Genomic DNA, 7786 nt, shown 5'->3' on the forward strand with positions numbered 1-7786 from the left:
AGGATCCACCACAATGACCGGCAAAAGGCCCACATTGAAGAAATCAACAAACATCTTTTGCCCATTTGTCTAAAATTAAGGGGCGTTGTTCCCAAGACATCATGTAATTAATTTTTACCCTAGTTGTTACTCTACCAAAATTATCCTAAACTCCACACTCAAATTAACTTCAGCATCGAAGTGCCTTTGCCTGATAGCACACTATTGTTAAGGTCTCACTAATCTTCCTCTTTTTTTTTGTAGATAACACCTAGACGCAGGGCGACGACTAGAAGTGTCCTACAAGAGACGCAGCCTGCAAAGAAGCGTCCTAAGGTAGACGCAGGGTGCGTCAGGAATTTCCCAAAAGGAGGTCTCCATGCTTTCTGAAGGAGGTATTCAAGTTCCTATCCGTTTCTTAAGGAGGGCATGATAGTCATACAGTTGCCCATAAATAGCGTCCTAAGGGAGATGCAGGGAAATGACCAGAAGCGTCCTACGGGAGACGCAACCCGCAAAGAAGCGTCCTAAGGGAGATTCGGGGGTGCACCAGAAATTTCCCAAGGGAGGTCTCCATGTTTCCTGAGGGAGGTATCCAAGTTCCTATCAGTTTCCTAAGAGAGGCAGGATAGTCATACAGTTGCCCATAAGCAGCGTCCTTCGGGAGACGCATGGCGACGACCAAAGCATCTTACGAGAAATGCAGAACATGCCCGGAGTCCTTTAAGGGGGACCCTGGCACTTGTCAATTTCCTAAGGGAAATCATCCTACTGGATATGCAGAACATGCCTGGAGTCCTTCAAGGGGGACCCTAACACTTGTCAATTTCCTAAAGAAAAACATCCTACGAGATATGCAGAGCACGTCCAGAATCCCCCAATGGGGACCCTGGCACTTATAAACTTCCTAAGGGGATACACAAGCAAGACACTAGCTGGTTACTCAAGCAGTTCACAGGTCAATATGCAAATTGAAGTTGAAAAAATAACTGAAATTTCCATAGCAAGCTGACCAACCGGCCAAGTTCAACAAAAAGAAGATAGTCAAACAAGACCAATTATTCTAAACAAGAAAGTAGACTACAAAAGCTGAAAAGAAATAAAGAAGTCTTCGTTTACTCTGAGACGCCGGTAGGAGACCCCTGATCGGCAACTTCACCTGCCTGATCCGCGACATCTGACACCACCTCATCAGCTGCATCATCTTCAGCTACCGCCTCTTCGGCCACCTGCTCTTCAGCTCTTTCTATGTTCACAGCATTAACCTGCTCACTTTGCACAGGGAGTAAGTCAGGGAAGAGCATCTCGATGTCTCCATGTTCAATTGCATAGAAGGGAGCAATCCCATTTGTGTAGTGCAGGTAACCCAGCTTATATGCATCTATGGTAGCTTCGAATTTGGATTTTTCAGCGGACATGTGGTAGACGCGAAGTCTAGCCAAAAGCTTGTCATAACTAAAGGAGACGTCAGCGTTCTTGCGCTCAAGACTGAAGTAGGCATATTTTCGACTAATCAAGTCAATAGCAGAAAAGGGGGCAACAACAGACGAGATTCGGATAGTTTCAACAGCAAAAACTACTCCTCTTTGAAGCAGATGAAATGTTACTTCCCTTTGTTTTTCCAAAGAAAGACTTGAGACTGTGTCAAGATCACTAGCCTGATGGATATGATCAACCAGCTTGAAGCAAGCAAACGGCCTTGATAGAAGGTTCGTCTTCAATGGATCAGACACGCATGCATCCCCTGTAGGGTTGGACTTGTCCACCTCGGGATTAGCTACCGAGGTTGTAGAAGAACCCTTCACCCGGACAAATGACTCTCTCATCTTCTTAGCCGCCACCATCCTCACCTCCACAGGAGTCGACGATGCTGAATCAACTCTACGCTCGACTACTAGTGACTCAACAACTGGATCGCGATAGTTGGGCCTAGTTCGATCTCCATCCCTTGACTGGTGTAGACGACTCGAACTTTGAAGAGGAATACCGACATCTCTTTGCTTCTAGGCAGGAGAGCTAGTTCGCGAGCGGACTACTTCATGAAGCAGATCACGGTTTCGAAGCTTGTCAACAGGAGGCTTGAGTAGAACATCCCAAGCACTGCGCATACCACCAACCTTCCTGTTATTTGCACCAGCAAGATGTTTAACCCTAGCAGATGACGAGGGAACATCTCATACTTGAGTCTTCTTAGTAGAAGGGAGTTTTGGCTTCTTTCTCAACGGAGACACATTATTCGCCCGTAAAGTCGCAACTCCATTTCTTAAAGACTTGACATCAGCCTTCCTTTTTTAGGGAAGTCCGGCAGAACACTCCTCCTGCCTAGCTAACATATCATCAGAGTCTGGACCATTTTGCCTCCATCTCTCAACATCCTGGGCAGAGGGCAGACCACCAACTTCCTCCCGATACTTGCCTAGCTAACGAGGCCCGCAACGCATGAGGCCAAGCATGCTCTAGCTCAGACCTGTGACGATAGGCAGTAGCTGGTCCACCTGCGCGCACCTGCTCCACCACGGCTACTACCTACTGCATGCGGTCGCCTGTCACGACGACAACTAGCCGGGCTCCCCTAGTTGATCCTTGAAGCAAAAAAGAAGAAAAGATGAAGAAAAAGAAATATACGTGCTCGACTTACCTTGGGATGCACGACGACTCCTCTCTTCAACGAGCAGTACAAATTCTCCAATATCTCTCTCAAGCTAAAAAGTAGAGAAGTTAAGTTTGCGATGTGAAGAAGAGTGCAGAAAAGCCATGCATTTATACAGGTTGGGCATCCTAGGCCAAGAACAGTTAAAAGCCCACTCCAATTGGGAGCCCATATCCAAGAAGGAAGCCTAGTTACAGTTGAACAGCCCAACAGATGATTCACATCTCCTACATGCCACCAAGCACCATGCAGAAACTGGGGGGCATTTGTGGGAGCCAAATTATGTCAAAACCCTTGGTCAAATATTTCCTTCCATTTGGGGATTATTTGACCTAATTGGGAGTTACTCAATTAAATTGGGAGTTACCTAATTAAATTGGGATTGATTTGATTCCCACCATAATTATGGATTTGATTTAAATCAAATCCCTAATTAATCCAATCTCACCAAATTGGGGAGGAATAATTCCTTTCCATCTATGGAATTATTCCTCTGAAACCCTAGCCTCTGAACCCCTATAAATAGATGGCTACACACAAGGGTTGAGGTACGTCTAAATTCCTACTGAAATTCTGCAGAGATTATCCCTCACAAACCCTAGCCGCCATACTTTCTCTCCCTTTTACACAAGGCTCCGGTCACCACTCAGTATTCCGGCCACCCGGTTTACACCTTACATATATATCTCCATACCCTATTTAGCTATTGGTTTTATCTAGAATCAATTTAACTAACTTAGGCATCGGAGGGCCTTTGGCCAACACCCCCCGGGTGTGGTCCTCTCATTTCAATCTATTTTGCAGGGAGAAAGAGACTGCGAAGAAGAAAGGGGAATCTTTCAATCGAATATTCTCGTGGGAAGAAACCGCTCCCACAACCATCATGGTGCTGCCATCACCAGTCAGTCCCATCGTCAATCTCGAACTCAACCGTTCACAATCCATTGACTGTTACTGTGACGATGAAATTCAATCTGCTCATCATAAATCCGCCGATGGGTTTTTTTTAGTCATATGGAAATCTTGGTTGAATCCACTGTGTTGTTGATTCGTTATTAAATTATTGATTGATCAATTGCAAGCGTAAAAGTTCCCGAGGACAATCAACAAGTTTTTTTTGTCAAGATGTATATGTCCAGCATCGTCAAACACAATATAAGATAATCTCTCAACTCAAATCTTATATATTTATAAGAAAATGTCAGTGATGGGAAACACTCATTTTGGAACCACGAATGATTTAAACCAAGTTACCATTTGGAACAAAATGAAAAGATTCATCCTAGATCGAGGAGGAAGTCAGTGGAATAATATCGCATCATCACTATGAAGAGGAGATGTTAAGGCGGTGAAAGTTGGATTCAAGATTGGAGGTGGCGGCACAATGGTTTAGGGTTGCGGGTGACTACTCAAAAACTAAATTGAAAAATTAAGAAGTTAAAATAGATGATGTGGCAAGTGACAAGACTGTCATATCATCATGTGCCACATCAGTTGGTACCAAAATATTTGTAAACTAGTTGGTGCCTATAGCATTACTGTAATTTATAATACCAACAATACCATTTGTATTATGCTACAGTTGTAGAGGACGGATTGATCAATACTTGCATGCTTCGCTTATTGAGAGGCATTGCCAAAAGAGTTGTAATAGTCTTCACTTTCTCTGTGGCCTTGATGATAACGAAGAACAAAACTCGATATAGAAGAATCATCCCTACCAAGATTGCAAGATCAACCCACTTAGAGTAACCCATTTCGACTTCCCATTTATCTCTCAGAATATATTCCCCACTGACACTGGATGTTTTTCCTCCTTGATCACTGCTACGAAATGTTGTGCCTATGAATTCATTTTTAAACAGTCCTTGGTATGCATACTTGCGGAACGCTATGTAGTACATGCCAAATATAGTGTAATTGAGAGAGTTGAGAATGTATAATAAGAAGAACAAGATAGGTTTTGCAGAGAATTCAAATCTGCCAATTGAGTTTCTTACTTAGTGAAGGGTTAGATATACAAGTATACAAGGTGATTATTAGTTACAAACAATGCACAAGACATGGAGGGAAACATGGAGAGTTTCCATCCCTAAAACAAGGAATATGAAAACAAGGAAAAGTAACAAGGTGGTAGACAAGCCATTTAGGGATGTCTATGTTTTGTCTTTGACTTTACTAACACTCCCCCTCAAGTTGGTGCAAAGATATCACGCATGCCCAACTTGTCCAGTGAGTCATGGAAAACTTTACTTGATACGGCCTTCGTCAAGATGTCAGCAAGTTGGTTTTCCGAGTTTACAAATGGAAACTTGATTATACCCCTTTCTAGTTTCTCTTTGATAAAGTGTCGGTCGACTTCCACATGTTTGGTACGGTCGTGTTGTACTGGGTTATGTGCTATCTCGATAGCTGATTTATTGTCGCAGTACAAGTTTGTAGCTTTCAATGGTTTAATTCCCAGATCCTTCAGTAATTTCCGTAACCAGAGCAATTCACAAACTCCTTGAGCCATTCCCCTAAATTCTGCTTCAGCACTTGATCTAGCCACAACTTTTTGCTTCTTACTTCTCCAAGTGACTAAGTTGCCCCCCACAAATGTAAAGTATCCAGAAGTAGAACGTCTATCTGTGATGGATCCTGCCCAATCCGCATCTGTGTATCCTTCTGGGTTCATATGTGTATGTTTGGAGAATATCAACCCTTTGGCAGGGGCAGCCTTCAAGTACCTCATGATCCGAGTTACTGCATTCATGTGTGCCTCACTTGGTTGATGCATAAACTGACTCACCATACTCACAGCATAAGCTATGTCGGGGCGTGTGTGTGATAGATAAATCAGTCGCCCAACCAATCTTTGATATCTTTCTTTGTCAGTGGGTGCTTGGTCTGGATACATCCCTAACTTGTGGTTCTGCTCAATAGGTGTGTCAGCTGGCTTACAATCAAGCATTCCAGTTTCTGTTAACAAGTCTAACACATATTTTCGTTGGGATAGAAATATGCCATGTGTTGATCTAGCAACTTCTATGCCAAGAAAATATTGTAACTCACCTAATTCCTTCATCTCAAATTTACTAGCAAGGAGCTTCTGCAGATTCTTCATTTCTTCATTGTCATTACCGGTAACCACCATATCATCAACATAGATGATAAGGGCCGTAAGTTTGTCACCACGACGCTTTAAGAATAAAGTGTGATCCAAGTGGCTCTGAGTGTACCCAAAGCGCTTCATAGAATCTGTGAATTTTCCAAACCAGGCTCGTGGTGACTGCTTTAGCCCGTATAATGATTTTCTCAGCTTGCACACGGTGTTGGGACCAAGTGCCATGGAGATCCCTGGTGGTGGTTCCATATACACTTCTTCTTGCAATTCCCCGTGAAGAAATGCATTCTTTACATCATACTGCAATAGTGGCCAATCAAGGTTTGCAGCCAATGACATGAGAATACGTACGGTATTGATCTTGGCAACAGGTGCAAATGTCTCTTGGTAGTCAATTCCATATGTTTGTGTATACCCTTTGGCCACTAATCGAGCTTTGTATCGATCTATGGATCCATCAGCTTTGTATTTAATGGTGTATATCCACCGACATCCAACTGGTTTCTTCCCTTGTGGCAACTGGACCATTTCCCATGTAGAATTCTTTTCCAGAGCTTCCATTTCAATCGCCATTGCTTCAGCCCATCTGGAATCTGTTATAGCATCCTGCCACTTATTTGGAACACATACAGTAGATAATTGATTGACAAATGATGCATATGACTTTGACAATCTATGAGTTGAAACATGGTTATTAATGGGATATTTAGATTTGGCAGTAAGGTCAGGACAATATTGAGGCTTGGGTTTTCCTCTAGTGGTCCTAGGTGGGAGAGTGTATGGTATAGCATTAGGTGCTTCGGGAATTACCTCAAGTGCTTCCTCATCACGAGACGACTGGTCCGATGGTTGAGAAGAAGGGGTTGTATTTTGTTGTTGATCGCAGCAACCATTTGAATTGTCTCCTCCGGGATCTTCACCAAATAAGAACGACAATTTTCCAATACCTTCATCGCTGTCCAAATTTTGAAGTTCACTGGTGCTTGGCGACCGGTCGCTGGATTCTGTGCGACCGGTCGTTTTGTCACGACGACCGGTCGCTTCTGGATTACGACCGGTCGTTTTGTCACAGAGTCGATCTTCATCATCGCTGGAGCAAGGCGACCGGTCGCGGTCAGTGCGACCGGTCGTTTCAGGATTACGACCGGTCGTTTTGTCACAGAGTCGATCTTCATCATCGCTGGAGCAAGGCGACCGGTCGCGGTCAGTGCGACCGGTCGTTTCAGGAAAGCGACCGGTCGCTTCTGGGTTGCGACCGGTCGTTTTGTCACAGACTTGGATATTTTCTTCCTTTTCTTCCTTCTCTTCATTCCTTCTCTCCCCCTAAAGAGAAGGGGGCATAGCAGCTTTAAAGTAGGATAAATCTTCATGAAATGTGGCATCCATAGTGACAAAGAGCTTACGAGTAGGAGAATGGTAACACTTGTATCCCTTTTGAGTTGATCCATACCCAACGAACACACATCGAATGGCACAAGGGTCCAGCTTACTTCTTTGATGAGATGGAACATGAGCATATACAACACAACCAAATATGCGAGGAGGCAGCTTGAGGACTGTAGGAAGAGAGACATGACGAGCCAAGGTGTTCAGTGGAGTTTCAAACTTCAAAACACTACTCGGCACTCGATTAATTACATATACTGCAGAAAGAAGGGCATGTCCCCATAAGTAGTGAGGGACCGATTTATCCAGCATGTAAGCACGAGTAACCTCAAGTAATTGTCGATTCTTTCGCTCTGCGACACCATTTTGTTGCGGAGTGAAAGATGTGGAGGTTTGATGAATGATGCCTTGGTCTCGAAAGAAATGTGCCAAGACATTGTTCACATATTCCCCACCATTATCAGACCGGAATACTTTGATGGAAGCTTGGAACTGTGTGGTAATCATAGCATGAAATTCACGGATTGCAGCGGAAACGTCACTTTTATGAGCTAGTAAATATACCCAAGTCATGCGAGTACAATCATCAATAAATGTAATAAACCATCTTTTGCCATTGGAAGAAACTTTAGCAGGACCCCAAACATCAGAGTGAACCAAATCAA

The sequence above is a fragment of the Prunus avium genome, chromosome 8, assembly GCF_965620075.1.
Source record: "Prunus avium chromosome 8, drPruAviu1.hap1.1, whole genome shotgun sequence".
Classification (NCBI taxonomy): domain Eukaryota; kingdom Viridiplantae; phylum Streptophyta; class Magnoliopsida; order Rosales; family Rosaceae; genus Prunus; species Prunus avium.